The sequence below is a fragment of the Oncorhynchus clarkii genome, chromosome 19 (genome assembly GCF_045791955.1).
Source record: "Oncorhynchus clarkii lewisi isolate Uvic-CL-2024 chromosome 19, UVic_Ocla_1.0, whole genome shotgun sequence".
Classification (NCBI taxonomy): Eukaryota; Metazoa; Chordata; class Actinopteri; order Salmoniformes; family Salmonidae; genus Oncorhynchus; species Oncorhynchus clarkii.
The window spans coordinates 9,610,586-9,626,180 of record NC_092165.1 but is presented as its reverse complement, the minus strand read 5'-3'; the positions used below and the strand labels follow the sequence as shown (position 1 = coordinate 9,626,180).

Here is a 15,595-nt window from a genome sequence, read left to right as displayed (position 1 = left end):
ACGGTAAATACAGTGGGGACACTCTCTCACTTTGGATTTATCCCTTTAAAGCGATGGGTTGGTTGATTTTGTGTCCTAGCCAGGGTCGAACACAGCAAAAACTCCTTAGTTCTGGACTGAATGGTGGACTTGCTTTGTTCTAGCTGTGGTGAACATGAGAAAGCCATATACTTCTGTTTGACGAGAAATGCAGTCTATAGCTTTGAGTGAAATGAAAACAACTTTCCATTCAAACGGTTATATAGGAGCCATATTTCACCCATTCTTTAAAAGCATAGCAGTGTATAGAAACCTTGATGAATTATGTTTTCCTAAAGGAGTAGAAAGGAGTAGATGGCTTGTGAAGAAAGTCAAACGGATTTGATGATTAACGGAGTCACACGATACCGGAAGTACTTGTGGACCAAATGGAGGTCGAAAGTCGTCACAAAATATATTCTTGTTGACATTCTCGTTTTTTGTGACGACTAACTTGAGCTCGGTGAGGTTTTTATTCGATCCAAACTTTCTAGCACGCAGTTAGTTTGACTATGTGAGTTTGAGTGTGTTTGACTGGCAGTGCATCTGTGTCCCCATTCTTTTCTCACCTAAAGCCATGCTCTGTGACACCTCAGCCACACCTCCCTCTTGTCCTTGTCTCCACACAACAACAACAGGCTTTTTGACAGGCTCCCTTTACAAATTATTTGATTCCTTCTGTCGCCATTGACAACCCCTGTGACACACACACACACACACACACACACACACACACACACACACACACACACACACTGAAGCGCTTATGGCATTTTGATGTATGGTGATTTCTTCCCCCTTCCCAGACCACTTAATCAGTTGTTAGTGCCAGGCTGGAAGGCAGAAATTGTATGACCTTTGACCCATAACACGTTGTAGCATTGTACTTAATCACTTCCTGTCTGTGTGTTACCATAGGGTCAGGCTGCTGTGTATGATGGTGATTGTTCAACCACTGTCATTACTCTTCAGGGGCTTCCAAGAACCGTGCTTTGGTCTAAACGGACGTTTTAGATTAGATGAAGTTCGATATCAGACTTCTCCTGGCTCGGCTCATGTGTTCAGTTGACTGCTATAGTTTATGTATGCTCTCCATAGCAGTGTAAGGTTGGATCTTCTCTTTTTAAGTTGTTTCTAAAGAGGCGATTTGTAATGCACTTCCTGTGTTCATAGTTTGTAGAACTTTGGTCATAGTTATTGTTGTTTCAAAAGCGAGAACCAGGTTGAAAATGGCCAAGGTCAGCTTCCTGTAAAGACCTGATGTAGGCTAGTCAAGTCGAGATGGGGACTCAAATAGCAACGTAAACAGGATGTAAACAGCAACAAAGACGTTGCAACCCAGGCCCTTTCAATAATGTATCCCTGGTTGTGTACACAGGGGAGAAGTTATCACCGTTTCAGAGAGGAAGCCTGGTGTTCACCCTGTCAAAACACACCCTTCCACACACACACACACACACACACACACACACACACACACACACACACACACACACACTAATGATTCACAGCAGTGTGTTTTGCATAAATTTAAAACTGAAAGCGCTAATATGCTAATAACGTCCTATTCTCCGTCTCCAATAACCAGAACAAATGTTTGAAAGGTTTGAATTCACATTCCAACTTACCAAATAGATAACAGGAAGCTACTTCAAATCCTGCCAGACCATTCGGTTTGTCCATTAGCTGTCAGGACACTAGTCCTGGACAAAAATCACTTTCTGCTGTGTTTACAGTGGAGAACTGTGTGCTAATGTAACTCTCAATGCAACACTAAACTCTGTGCAGACAAAACACTTGGAAATTGTCCACTGACATGCTTTTCAGTCAAGGACTAGGTTTAATCGGTGTCCGGGAAACTGGCCTCGTGTCTTTACACCTAACTCACAGCTGCATTACAGGGAGTCTTGGACATAGTTAATATGGCTGTCTCTCTCTTTCTCTCTCTCTCTCTCTCACTCACTCACTCACTCACTAACTCACTCACTCTATCCTCTCTCTCTATCCACTCTCTCACTCTCACACACACACACACACACACACACACACACACACACACACACACACACACACACACACACACACACACACACACACACACACACACACACACACACACACACACACACACACACACACACACACACACACACACAAAGGGGATGGCACCCTGTGACCCAGTTTAGCGTTTTTAGATTTGATGGTGATGGGAAATGATAGTGTGTGTTCAGAGATGAAGCTCTAGTGAGGCTAGGCTACATTATCACAGGCCAATGCCTCCCTCCATGTCTTGACTGCCTGTCTTATTCATACAATCCTATTGGATAACACCCACCAGTCTATTCCACCATTAATAACACCACTATCATCTCACCAGTTCACTGCCCCAGCACCATTCACTATCATCTCACCAGTTCACTGTCCCAGCACCATTCACTATCATTTCACCAGTTCACTGACCCAGCACCTTTCACTATCATTTCACCAGTTCACTGTCCCAGCACCTTTCACTATCATTTCACCAGTTCACTGTCCCAGCACCTTTCACTATCATTTCACCAGTTCACTGTCCCAGCACCTTTCACTATCATTTCACCAGTTCACTGTCCCTGCACCATTCACTATCATCTCATCAGTTCACTGTCCCTGCACCATTCACTATCATCTCACCAGTTCACCGTCCCTGCACCATTCACTATAATCTCACCAGTTCATTGACCCAGCACCATTCACTATAATCTCACCAGTTCATTGACCCAGCACCATTCACTATCATTTCACCAGTTCACTGTCCCAGCACCATTCACTATCATCTCATCAGTTCACCGTCCCTGCACCATTCACTATAATCTCACCAGTTCATTGACCCAGCACCATTCACTATAATCTCACCAGTTCATTGACCCAGCACCATTCACTATCATTTCACCAGTTCACTGTCCCTGCACCATTCACTATCATCTCACCAGTTCACTGTCCCAGCACCATTCACAATCATCTCACCAGTTCACTGTCCCTTCACTTCAACTGTGAGAGACGGAATCTAAAACAAAAATCCAGAAAATCACATTGTATGATTTTTAAGTAATTAATTAGCATTTTATTGCATGACATAAGTATTTGATCACCTACCAACCAGTAAGGATTCCGGCTCTCATCGACCTGTTAGTTTATCTTTAAGAAGCCCTCCTGTTCTCCACTCATTACCTGTATTAACTGCACCTGTTTGAACTCGTTACCTGTATAAAAGACACCTGTCCACACACTCAATCAAACAGACTCCAACCTCTCCACAATGGCCAAGACCAGTCAGCTGTGTAAGGACATCAGGGATAAAATTGTAGACCTGCACAAGGCTGGGATGGGCTACAGGACAATAGGCAAGCAGCTTGGTGAGAAGGCAACAACTGTTGGCGCAATTATTAGAAAATGGAAGAAGTTCAAGATGACGGTCAATCACCCTCGGTCTGGGGCTCCATGCAAGATCTCACCTCGTGGGGCATCAATGATCATGAGGAAGGTGAGGGATCAGCCCAGAACTACACAGCAGGACCTGGTCAATGACCTGTAGAGAGCCGGGACCACAGTCTCAAAGAAAACCATTAGTAACTTACTATGCCATCATGGATTAAAATCCTGCAGCGCACGCAAGGTCCCCCTGCTCAAGCCAGAGCATGTCCAGGCCCGTCTGAAGTTTGCCAATGACCATCTGGATGATCCAGAGGAGGAATGGGAGAAGGTCATGTGGTCTGATGAGACAAAAATAGAGCTTTTTGGTCTAAACTCCACTCGCCGTGTTTGGAGGAAGAAGAAGGATGAGTACAACCCCAAGAACCCCATCCCAACCGGAAGTGGAAACATCATTCTTTGGGGATGCTTTTCTGCAAAGGGGACAGGACGACTGCACCGTATTGAGGGGAGGATGGATGGGGCCATGTATCGCGAGATCTTGGCCAACAACCTCCTTCCCTCAGTAACAGCATTGAAGAAGGGTCGTGGCTGGGTCTTCCAGCATGACAATGACCTGAAACACACAGCCAGGGCAACTAAGGAGTGGCTCCGTAAGAAGCATCTCAAGGTCCTGGAGTGGCCTAGCCGGTCTCCAGACCTGAACCCAATAGAAAATCTTTGGAGGGAGCTGAAAGGATCTCGAGTAGGTCTGTATGGAGGAGTGGGCCAAAATCCATGCTGCAGTGTGTGCAAACCTGGTCAAGAACTACAGGAAATGTCTGATCTCTGTAATTGCAAACAAAGGTTTCTGTACCAAATATTAAGTTCTGCTTTTCTGATGTATCAAATACTTATGTCATGCCATAAAATGCAAATGAATTACTTAAAAATCATACAGTGATTTTCTGGACTTTTGTTTTAGATTCCGTCTCTCACAGTTGAAGTGTGCCTATGATAAAAATGACCGACCTCTACATGCTTTGTAAGTAGGAAAATCAGCAAAATAGGCAGTGTATCAAATACTTGTTCTCCCCGCTGTGTGAGTGTATATATACAGTGGGGCAAAAAAGTATTTTGTCAGCCACCAATTGTGCAAGTTCTCCCACTTAAAAAGATGAGAGAGGCCTGTAATTTTCATCATAGTTACACTTCAACTATGACAGACAAAATGAGGAAAAAAATCCAGAAAATCACATTGTAGGATTTTTAATGAATTTATTTGCAAATTATGGTGGAAAATAAGTATTTGGTCACCTACAAACAAACTACTTTAGGAGGCTCCTCTGTCCTCCACTCGATACCTGTATTAATGGCACCTGTTTGAACTTGTTATCAGTATAAAAGACACCTGTCCACAACCTCAAACAGTCACACTCCAAACTCCACTATGGCCAAGACCAAAGAGCTGTCAAAGGACACCAGAAACAAAATTGTAGACCTGCACCAGGCTGGGAAGACTGAATCTGCAATAGGTAATTATTAGGAAATGGAAGACATACAAGACCACTGATAATCTTCCTCGATCTGGGGCTCCACGCAAGATTTCACCCCGTGGGGTCAAAATGATCACAAGAACGGTGAGCAAAAATCCCAGAACCACACGGGGGGACCTAGTGAATGACCTGCAGAGAGCTGGGACCAAAGTAACAAAGCCTACCATCATTACGACTTCCGGCGCCGACAGAGATGGCCGCCTCGCTTCGCGTTCCTAGGAAACTATGCAGTTTTTTGTTTTTTTACGTGTTATTTCTTACATTAGTACCCCAGGTCATCTTAGGTTTCATTACATACAGTCGAGAAGAACTACTGAATATAAGATCAGCATCAACTCACCATCAGTACGACCAAGAATATGTTTTTCGCGACGCGGATCCTGTGTTCTGCCTTACAAACAGGACAACGGAGTGGATCCTATGCAGCGACCCAAAAAAACGACTCCGAAAGAGAGGGAAACGAGGCGGTCTACTGGTCAGACTCCGGAGACGGGCACAGCGCGCACCACTCCCTAGCATTCTTCTTGCCAATGTCCAGTCTCTTGACAACAAGGTTGATGAAATCCGAGCAAGGGTAGCATTCCAGAGGGACATCAGAGACTGTAACGTTCTTTGCTTCACGGAAACGTGGCTTACTGGAGAGACGCAATCCGAAGCGGTGCAGCCAACAGGTTTCTCCACGCATCGCGCAGACAGGAAAAAACATCTTTCTGGTAAAAAGAGGGGCGGGGGCGTATGCCTTATGACTAACGTGACATGGTGCGATGAAAGAAACATACAGGAACTCAAATCCTTCTGTTCACCTGATTTAGAATTCCTCACAATCAAATGTAGACCGCATTATCTACCAAGAGAATTCTCTTCGATTATAATCACAGCCGTATATATCCCCCCCCAAGCAGACACATCGATGGCTCTGAACGAACTTTATTTAACTCTCTGCAAACTGGAAACAATTTATCCGGAGGCTGCATTCATTGTAGCTGGGGATTTTAACAAGGCTAATCTGAAAACAAGACTCCCCAAATTTTATCAGCATATCGATTGCGCAACCAGGGGAGGAAAGACCTTGGACCATTGTTACTCTAACTTCCGCGACGCATATAAGGCCCTGCCCCGCCCCCCTTTCGGAAAAGCTGACCACGACTCCATTTTGTTGATCCCTGCCTACAGACAGAAACTAAAACAAGAGGCTCCCACGCTGAGGTCTGTCCAACGCTGGTCCGACCAAGCTGACTCCACACTCCAAGACTGCTTCCATCACGTGGACTGGGAGATGTTTCGTATTGCGTCAGATAACAACATTGACGAATACGCTGATTCGGTGTGCGAGTTCATTAGAACGTGCGTTGAAGATGTCGTTCCCATAGCAACGATTAAAACATTCCCTAACCAGAAACCGTGGATTGATGGCAGCATTCGTGTGAAACTGAAAGCGCGAACCACTGCTTTTAATCAGGGCAAGGTGTCTGGTAACATGACCGAATACAAACAGTGCAGCTATTCCCTCCGCAAGGCTATCAAACAAGCTAAGCGCCAGTACAGAGACAAAGTAGAATCTCAATTCAACGGCTCAGACACAAGAGGCATGTGGCAGGGTCTACAGTCAATCACGGACTACAGGAAGAAACCCAGCCCAGTCACGGACCAGGATGTCTTGCTCCCAGGCAGACTAAATAACTTTTTTGCCCGCTTTGAGGACAATACAGTGCCACTGACACGGCCTGCAACGAAAACATGCGGTCTCTCCTTCACTGCAGCCGAGGTGAGTAAGACATTTAAACGTGTTAACCCTCGCAAGGCTGCAGGCCCAGATGGCATCCCCAGCCGCGCCCTCAGAGCATGCGCAGACCAGCTGGCCGGTGTGTTTACGGACATATTCAATCAATCCCTATACCAGTCTGCTGTTCCCACATGCTTCAAGAGGGCCACCATTGTTCCTGTTCCCAAGAAAGCTAAGGTAACTGAGCTAAATGACTACCGCCCCGTAGCACTCACATCCGTCATCATGAAGTGCTTTGAGAGACTAGTCAAGGACCATATCACCTCCACCCTACCTGACACCCTAGACCCACTCCAATTTGCTTACCGCCCAAATAGGTCCACAGACGATGCAATCTCAACCACACTGCACACTGCCCTAACCCATCTGGACAAGAGGAATACCTATGTGAGAATGCTGTTCATCGACTACAGCTCGGCATTCAACACCATAGTACCCTCCAAGCTCGTCATCAAGCTCGAGACCCTGGGTCTCGACCCCGCCCTGTGCAACTGGGTACTGGACTTCCTGACGGGCCGCCCCCAGGTGGTGAGGGTAGGCAACAACATCTCCTCCCCGCTGATCCTCAACACTGGGGCCCCACAAGGTTGCGTTCTGAGCCCTCTCCTGTACTCCCTGTTCACCCACGACTGCGTGGCCACGCACGCCTCCAACTCAATCATCAAGTTTGCGGACGACACAACAGTGGTAGGCTTGATTACCAACAACGATGAGACGGCCTACAGGGAGGAGGTGAGGGCCCTCGGAGTGTGGTGTCAGGAAAACAACCTCACACTCAACGTCAACAAAACTAAGGAGATGATTGTGGACTTCAGGAAACAGCAGAGGGAACACCCCCCTATCCACATCGATGGAACAGTAGTGGAGAGGGTAGCAAGTTTTAAGTTCCTCGGCATACACATCACAGACAAACTGAATTGGTCCACTCACACAGACAGCATCGTGAAGAAGGCGCAGCAGCGCCTCTTCAACCTCAGGAGGCTGAAGAAATTCGGCTTGTCACCAAAAGCACTCACAAACTTCTACAGATGCACAATCGAGAGCATCCTGGCGGGCTGTATCACCGCCTGGTATGGCAACTGCACCGCCCTCAACCGTAAGGCTCTCCAGAGGGTAGTGAGGTCTGCACAACGCATCACCGGGGGCAAACTACCTGCCCTCCAGGACACCTACACCACCCGATGTCACAGGAAGGCCATAAAGATCATCAAGGACATCAACCACCCGAGCCACTGCCTGTTCACCCCGCTATCATCCAGAAGGCGAGGTCAGTACAGGTGCATCAAAGCTGGGACCGAGAGACTGAAAAACAGCTTCTATCTCAAGGCCATCAGACTGTTAAACAGCCACCACTAACACTGAGTGGCTGCTGCCAACACACTGACACTGACTCAACTCCAGCCACTTTAATAATGGGAATTGATGGGAAATGATGTAAATATATCACTAGCCACTTTAAACAATGCTACCTTATATAAATGTTACTTACCCTACATTATTCATCTCATACGCATACGTATATACTGTACTCTATATCATCGACGGTATCCTTATGTAATACATGTATCACTAGCCACTTTATACTATACTATGCCACTTTGTTTACATACTCATCTCATTTGTACATACTGTACCCGATACCATCTACTGTATCTTGCCTATGCTGCTCTGTACCATCACTCATTCATATATCCTTATGTACATATTCTTTATCCCCTTACACTGTGTACAAGACAGTAGTTTGGAATTGTTAGTTAGATTACTTGTTATTACTGCATTGTCGGAACTAGAAGCACAAGCATTTCGCTACACTCGCATTAACATCTGCTAACCATGTGTATGTGACAAATAAAATTTGATTTGATTTGATTTGATTTGATTTAGTAACACACTACGCCGCCAGGGACTGAAATCCTGCAGTGCCAGACGTGTCCCCCTGCTTAAGCCAGTACATGTCCAGGCCCGTCTGAAGTTTGCTAGAGAGCATTTGGATGATCCAGAAGAAGATTGGGATAATGTCATATGGTCAGATGAAACCAAAATATAACTTTTTGGTAAAAACTCAACTCGTCGTGTTTGGAGGACAAAGAATGCTGAGTTGCATCCAAAGAACACCATACCTACTGTGAAGCATGGGGGTGGAAACATCATGCTTTGGCCCTTCTGCAAAGGGACCAGGACAACTGATCCGTGTAAAGGAAAGAATGGATGGGGCCATGTATCGTGAGATTTTGAGTGAAAACCTCCTTTCATCAGCAAGGGCATTGAAGATGAAACGTGGCTGGGTCTTTCAGCATGACAATGATCCCAAACACACCGCCTGGGCAACGAAGAAGTGGCTTCGTAAGAAGCATTTCAAGGTCCTGGAGTGGCCTAGCCAGTCTCCAGATCTCAACCCCATAGAAAATCTTTGGAGGGAGTTGAAAGTCCGTGTTGCCCAGCAACAGCCCCAAAACATCACTGCTCTAGAGGAGATCTGTATGGAGGAATGGGCCAAAATGCCAGCAACAGTGTGTGAAAACCTTGTGAAGACTTACAGAAAACGTTTGACCTCTGTCATTGCCAACAAAGGGTATATAACAAAGTATTGAGATAAACTTTTGTTATTGACCAAATACATATTTTGTCAAATGATATGACACACCAGCAGTGTTGAACCCAGATTGGGGCTTCTGTCCTCTACAGTCATTAGCAAAAAGAGACAACACACATACAAACATTTAGTTAGGAATAATGGAAGGAAAGGGAATAATTACAATTGTACAATACCAGATTAAATGTCTTTCTTTATTCCTTTCTGGTTAATTTAATGTATTTGTCACCAGTGGATAGTGTGTGTAGTGTTTATAACAGAGGGGATGCACTGTAGGACAGAGTGGTGGAAGGGTGGCTACTGGGAAGGCGTTTATCTGTCGTTTGCACATGGGGAGGACTATGAAGCTGCCTGTGACTTCCTGTGTGTGGAATTGTCCAATAAAGTATGTTTAATGCTGCTGGAATGGGCTTGGAAGTCACACACACACACACACACACACATTTAGATATACACATGCATGCGCATATACACACACACACACACAGCATTACATTTGTTTTGAAATGCACATATGGTCTCCACATTTCTCCCATCATTACCCAAAATGCACTTCTGTACTGTTTCACTGCATAATCTAGAAGATTCCCTCAAGGCTAGGAGGCCCATGGATAGAATATGAAAATAATGACCTAGACCAGAGATCCACCAAGGCACCAAATATGTTCATGCCAGATCAAATGAATCGCTTTCAGGCTGACACACACATTCACACACACTTGGGCTGAAATCCTACTTTAATTACCGTTCATAAATAATCTGGGCTTTTCAAAAGTTGTCAATAAAGAACATTCTGGATCATCCGGAACGTTCCAGTAGTGCCCAGAAACTCAGCATGCATATTGAGTAAGGTAATAGGTCTCATATAGAGTGAAGAAATAAGAAAATGGAGAGTTTTATATAGCGAGCCAAAAAGACATAGGTGAATGTCCAAAAAATATGTAGCTAGCAAGTTTACTAGTTCGCAACATTAGTTGCCTTGGTAACAAAACGAACAGACTTGCTAGTTGAGCTTACCAAACCATCAGTCCAAGCTTGCTATTATGAAAATCGAATTCAACAATGCCAATAAAGTTTTCAATTCGACTTGATTTGAAAAATTAACTATAGCCATTGAATTCTAACATGCAAATATACTGTGCGTTATAGGGAAATAATGCACGCTCTGGAATGCCCTTCAAGCCAATTAGAAACAAGTATTCAACAATGCCATGGTATAAATCTCAGTAGACAGGGGACAAAAGGGGCTTAGAATATAGGGGAACCCACCTGGGCCAAGTCCTTGTCTATTTGATGAGTGGGTTATAATGAGGACAACATGAAGGAGGGATCAAATGAGGATGTCTCCATGCCTGCCATTGGGTCTCTTTTTTTCTCTCTTTCTTCTCCGCTTTGGAAGAGATTGTGACCCTCCATCATTCCAGCACTCTGTAGAGGAGACGACGGGAGACCGGCAATCTCCGCTGCGCTCCTGTCCCGATACATCCCCGCACCCAAGAAGTGAAGAGGGGTGGGGGGGTCATGTATAATATCCTGCCTTTATCCACTTTAATCTGTTTCTGACTGAAGCCCATAAAGAACAAAGTCGTTTATTAGAGACAGGGTTCTGTCATGCAGCCTCAGTCCCTGATCCACCCCAAATCTGTTGAAGGTATCAGGGAGAGAAAGTGTTGACATTGAGCCCCCATCCAGCCCAACAGTGCCTGATATCAGAGCTGTAGGCTGCATGACATGCAGCTCAACCGAGCTGCTCCACCGCCACAACCACCTCATGGCTCTTGATTTGAGCCCGTCCCTGTTCCTCTTAGCTCCGCTGTTCCCTCCATTCTGTTCCACAGCCTCCCTTGATCTCACACCTGGTTGTTGTATCATCTCGACCACATTGACAAAGTGCATAATGGTATTTCAATCGTTGTTTTGTTTGGCAGATTGCCCCTCTCTACTCCTGATCTCCACACGGACACAGAGTTAGTGCAGAGGTAAAAAGCATTGGAGCCATGTTCTGCATTTGACGCGTTTGATCTAGACTTCTGCATATGCTTTAACCATAGAAAAATAATCAGTAGAATGGTAAAAGCCGTCAGACCACGTGTACTGATGAATGGGGATGGCAGGTCTAGTAATTATAGGGCTGATGCTGCTAACTTTGTGGGAAACAAAGGTTGACATGAAGACAAGCTACTGTTTTAAAAGGTTTCAAACAAACAATGACTAACTAGGTCTGTTGTTGTTCATGTTTGGTCAGTCATGTGTACGGATGGTGTACCAGCTTTGGCATGCAACTCCCATTGGCTTAAAGGGCAACTCCCATTGGCTTAAAAGGGCAACTCTCATTGGATTAAAGGGCAACTCCCATTGGCTTAAAGGGCAACTCCCATTGGCTAAAAGGGCAACTCTCATTGGCTTAAAGGGCAACTCCCATTGGCTTAAAGGGCAACTCCCATTGGCTTAAAGGGCAACTCCCATTGGCTTAAAGGGCAACTCCCATTGGCTTAAAGGGCAACTCCCATTGGCTTAAAGGGCAACTCCCATTGGCTTAAAGGGCAACTCTCATTGGCTTAAAGGGCAACTCCCATTGGCTTAAAGGGCAACTCCCATTGGCTTAAAGGGCAACTCCCATTGGCTTAAAGGGCAACTCCCATTGGCTTAAAGGGCAACTCTCATTGGCTTAAAGGGCAACTCCCATTGGCTTAAAGGGCAACTCTCATTGGATTAAAGGGCAACTCCCATTGGCTTAAAAGGGCAACTCTCATTGGATTAAAGGGCAACTCCCATTGGCTTAAAGGGCAACTCCCATTGGCTTAAAGGGCAACTCCCATTGGCTTAAAGGGCAACTCCACCACTTTTCAACCTCATATTCATTATCTCCAGCCCCATACTTGTGTCTCCACGTGAAAGCGCTGCGTTTCTATGATCTGTGGTTAAAAAGATAAGATAAACTCCTTAAAATGCTTCTCTGTGACATCACAGGGTGCGATTAAAAGTAAGAAAGAAAAACAGCAACGTTTCTAGCCAGTGGGCATCACTGCGAATCTCATTGAAAATCGCTGTTTTTATTTTTTGGGATGTCATCGGGTAGAACTTTTTAACTTTTTATATTTTTTCTTACAAAAATGCACCGTTTTCACATGTAGCCATTGGTATTGTGCTGGAGATAAGTTGAAAAGTGGTGGAAATACCCTTTAACGCCAAGGTCATATTGACACAGTGCAGAGATAGTTATGAGCCACACACACACTCGGGGAGAGGAAAGCAAATTGCTGCAGTGCAGTTCTGATGAGCCCTCTGGTTGAAGGGAGTCGAGTTCAACTCAGCGTTCTGTCTCTCTAAGTCACTTTAACTATCTAAAATGTGTCTGACGTTTTGGCATGAATAAGGCCTTTTCCATTTGGACGACAGTGGTTTGAAAAGGTCTTAGCTGGCAGAGGAGAGAATGAGAGGGCAAATGTTTCTATGATTACATGAGTCATAAAGTTGAATTAATGCCCCCTGGAATTTTGGCTTGTTTGGTTTTGTTTGTGTGTGCAAAATGTGTACTTGTTGGTTAGGCAATATTATAAACTGGGTGGTTCGAGACCTCAATGCGGATTGGCTGACAGGCATGGTATATCCAACTGTATACCACGGGTATGACAAAACATTTATTTTTACTGTTCTAATTACTTTGGTAACCATATTACAATATTATTATAATAGAAATAAGGCACCTCAGGGGTTTGTTGTATATGGCCAATATACCACGACTAAGGGCTGTATCCAGGCACTCCATATTGCGTCGTGCATAATAACAGCCGTTAGCCGTGGTATATCGGCCATATACCACACCCCCTCAGGCCTTATTGCTTAATTATACACTGAGTGAACAAAACAAGAACACCTGCTCTTTCCATCTGAATCCAAGTGAAATCTATTATCCATTATTGATGTCACTTGCTAATCCACATCAATCAGTGTAGATGAAGGGAAGGAGACAGGTTAAAGAAGGATTTTTAAGCCTTGAGACAAATGAGACATGGATTGTGTATGTGTGCCATTGGGAAAGTCAAGATTTAAGTGCCTTTGAGCGGGGTATAGTAGTAGGCGTTTTTCACACTCAACAGTTTCCTGTGTGTATCAAGAATGGTCCACCACCCAAAGGACATCAGCCAACTTGACACAGCTGTGTGAAGCATTGGAGTCAACACGGGCCAGCATCCATGTGGAACCCTTTGGACACCTTGTAGAGTCCATAACCTGACGAATTGAGTGTGTTCTGAGAGCAAAATGGGGTGCAACTCAATATTAGGTGTTCCTAATGTTTTGTCCACTCAGTGTTGGGACAGCTGTACAAACAAGTGTTTTTGAAGTGTTTGAACTTGTGGTTCATCTGCATCTGGGTGCCTTTTGCAGCACTGCGTGATACAGTCCCTTACGTATGGTGTCACCGTAGACATCAAGGTCATATTTTGTCCCAAAAAATTACTATGAAATGATACTTTTTTTCTTGTCTTTCTGGTTCTCTCTGTCGCTCTCTCTCTATGACGCTCTCTCTCTCTGTCGCTCTCTCTCTCTATGACGCTCTCTCTCTATGACTCTCTCTGTCGCTCTCTCTCTCTATGACGCTCTCTCTCTATGACGCTCTCTCTCTCTGTCGCTCTCTTTCTCTCTGTCGCTCTCTCTCTCTCTGTCGCTCTCTCTCTATGACGCTCTCTCTCTATGACGCTCTCTCTCTGTCGCTCTCTTTCTCTCTGTCGCTCTCTCTCTCTCTGTCGCTCTCTCTCTATGACGCTCTCTCTCTCTCTCTGTCGCTCTCGTTCTCTCTGTCGCTCTCTCTCTCTCTGTCGCTCTCTCTCGCGCTGTCGCTGTCGCTCTCTCTCTCTCTCTCTGTTGCCCTTCTCTCTGTCGCTCTCTCTCTCTCTGTCGCTCTCTCTCTCTCGCTCTCTCTCTCTCTCTGTCGCTTTCTCTCTCTCTGTCGCTCTCTCTTTCTCTCTCTCTGTCGCTCTCTCGCTCTCTCTCTTTCTCTCTGTCGCTCTCTCGCGCTCTCTCTCTGTCGCTCTCTCGCTCTCTCTCTGCCGCTCTCTCTCTCTGTCGCTCTCTCTCTCTGTCGCTCTCTCTCTCTCTGTCGCTCTCTCGCTCTCTCTCTGCCGCTCTCTCGCTCTCTCTCTGCCGCTCTCTCTCTCTCTGTCGCTCTCTCTCTCTGTCGCTCTCTCTCTCTATCGCTCTCTCCCTCTGCCGCTCTCTCTCTCTGCCTCTCTCTCTTTCTCTCTGTCACTCTCTGTCTGTCTCTTTGTCTCTCTCTCTATGTATCTATCTGTAATTGTGTAATCAGAGACGCTGCTCATTCCAATCGGGTCAAATCTTAGTGGGAAGCCTTCCCCCGAATCGAATGATTACTCAGAATCTATTCCCGCCGACATTCCAGACCTTGAGAGGGAAGCCATGCGGAATGCAAACGGTTTCTCCTGTCGATACCAATGACCTGCACCACAGCCTTCAACAGTGTGTGTGTGCCTAAAATCCTCTCTCTCTCCAAGGGGTGTACGAGGAAACTACGTGCTCCTGCTCTTTAAAAGCCTAGCTTTGATTTCAGAGTCAAAGGTGACCTTTTGAGTCCACGCTCTCCAGAATGACTTTGCTCCTCTTGGTGAGGCTTAAGTTGACAAACAAAAGGTGCAATGGGTCCGCACTCTAAAAGATGTCTCGTAAAGCTGACTCGCAGTGAAAAGAATTCAAGCATCGGGAATAGCGTACACAGATGTTTCGGTTTTGCAGCCTTCTTCAGTGTGAGGCTTAAATTTGACCATGAAGTATAATAAATGTGCTTTAGATAGGCGTGCGGGACCTTTGCAAACGTACAGTACTTTTTTTGTTTATTATACAACGAGTGGGTCTAATCCTGAATGCCGATTGGTTTAAACCGCATTCCAGCTGATATCTATGACATTAAAATGACTTTTCACTCTATTCCATGTTGTTAATACAGGCTCCAGACGGCCTCTATGGGTAATGATAGTGGACCCGACACTCTTGCTTCTCTGAGACGTCTGTGTTTAGTATAGTGTCTGCATGAAGACACAAGAGCTATTGAGTATACAAAGCAAGCCACACACACACACACACACACACACACACACACACACACACACACACACACACACACACACTGCAAACCTATACAAATGGAAAGTGCTTGATTAGTCACTTGCAAAGCTATAATTATTCATTTTAAAATGGCTAGTCTAGACACCAAGCCCTCCTTGAAGTGAGGCCATTGAAAGC

The 15,595-nt window shown here is 45.3% G+C and overlaps 1 protein-coding gene across 8 annotated transcripts in view; it reads left to right on the top strand.

The window, feature by feature from the left end:
- Positions 1–15,595, top strand: part of LOC139374697 (type II inositol 3,4-bisphosphate 4-phosphatase-like) — a 252,978-nt gene that overhangs the window by 99,504 nt on the left and 137,879 nt on the right. The window lies entirely within an intron of this gene.